This window comes from Pyxicephalus adspersus, chromosome 4, assembly GCF_032062135.1.
Source record: "Pyxicephalus adspersus chromosome 4, UCB_Pads_2.0, whole genome shotgun sequence".
Lineage (NCBI taxonomy): Eukaryota > Metazoa > Chordata > Amphibia > Anura > Pyxicephalidae > Pyxicephalus > Pyxicephalus adspersus.
The window spans coordinates 153,801,917-153,803,969 of NC_092861.1; positions in this window are offsets into that span (position 1 = coordinate 153,801,917).

Consider the following 2,053-nt stretch of genomic DNA (forward strand, 5'->3'; position numbering starts at 1 on the left):
TGGGGAGATTTCCCCCAGTAGTTTGTGTCTCTGCCCCTCCCACAATGGGGAGATTTCCCCCAGTAGTTTGTGTCTCTGCCCCTCCCACGATGGGGAGATTTCCCCCAGTAGTTTGTGTCTCTGCCCCTCCCACGATGGGGAGATTTCCATGACAAATTATGGAAACGCAATCACCCGACTGCCCCAATCAGCAGCTTGTAATGCGGATGAAGCATTTGTAGCGCTCGTTGTAGTCTGTGCATTGTGATGACACGCATTACATGCAGCAATGTACATCACATGCATTGGTGTGCTGGGTTTCCATTCATTGTTACTGACCCCAAATGTTCCTTTACCATTGGCCAATGCATGACACCCCGCACAACCATGCATTGCTGGGTGCTGCACTTTGCTGCGCTTCATGGTGCATTGGGCAGATCGATGGGCTATTTAAACGCTAACTCATGGCTATGGTAACGCATGCACAGCCATAGTGCGGACTTACTGAGGACCCAACCTATAGGGGGAGCTGTGATAGAATGCCATGGCATGAGAGGTGTACAGTCATCACACATCTCACATTGCCATGGACTCCTCAGGGTGAAATTCATCCATTGAGAAAGATTGAAGCTCTGAATGAATGATATTTAATTCAATAAACCTCTGCAGCCCCTTCCTCTCTTCACCAATGGCTGCCTGGCATTTCCCAGGTGGGTTTCCTGCTGGCGGGCCGTGTCTGGGGGAAATGGGCATTTGTGGCCTGTATAGGAAGCCAGTGTGTCAGTGACAATGCAGGAAGACGATAGGGCAGAGAGTTGTCACCCTATACCAGAAGGTGGCTGAACAAGGCCATTGGCAGGATCACCAAATTTTATGAATGAATAGCCCCCATGGTGTGTCAGGCACCCTGCACAGGACGAGTGAATGAAAGAAAGAATCTGATTGGTTGTTTCTGACCATTGTGACCCCAGACACTGATAAATGAGTGAATTTTATGGGAACACTATTGTTGTGCTGGCGGTAATAAGACATGTGCCTCTGTTTACCAATACACCATGCAATGCTCCCCCCAGCACCATCCAATCACATCCTGCAGTGCTGGGGGTATGCCGATGTCAGGAGAGCCTATGATTGGACGATACAAGTGGAAGAATTGTCTTGGAATGTATTTTCATTGTTCAGATTTTCCCTCCTGGCTGCCAGGCTGGGAATTCGGCTGAATGAGGGTTGTGTGGCTCTGACAATTACTCCGGAGACATTCAGATCCCACGGGGGGAGAAATCCCTTTCCTTGGAACTGAAGCCTGGCAGCCAGTCCTCGCAGGCCTGCGCACATCGCATTCAACTAGATGTCAACCCAATCCATAAAATGTCATACAAGCTTTAACAAGTCATTGCAAAACTCATTCCCTTCCAAAATCTACAACTTCCATAATCCCTGGTGATCCTGCCATGGGGATTCTTGTTCAGACACTTCCTGATATAGAGACAACCCTCTGGCCCTATGTCCCAGTTGAGTTCCTGAGTTGTCACCCTGCCACAGGTGGAGCCTATAAGCCGACTCTTATTGTGCGGCCCCATTCTACTGTTGTCACCCCAGGATGTCCACCCTGAGCAATATTGTGCAGCTAGTAATGGAGGGAGCTCAACAAGAAACAAAGACTGAAAGAGAGCAGCAACAAATGATATAAATGTGGAGGAAATACATCTATGGGGGTGTTTACCTACCAACAATTTTGTATTTCTGTCCAGCCAGTCCTGACATTTACACAGCTGTAGCAAAAGCCCTGGAGACCAAAGTTCTCTTTGCTGCAGTTTGGTTACACCTGCAGGTCTTGTCCCTCCCCCAGCCTCTGATTGGGTGGTGAAGCAGCAGACTGATGAGCTCATAGAACAACACAATTTGATTGAGGCCAATATTTCAGACGTTTAATTGGCGGATGATGGGAACCTGAGATCATTTCTTTCTTCTCTTCTGATTTCCGGCTGTTTGGGATTTGTTCTCTGCATGGATTGATTATCATTCATGAATTCATTCATCTTGTTACTTATTGATTAGTAATCAGGGTCAGGAA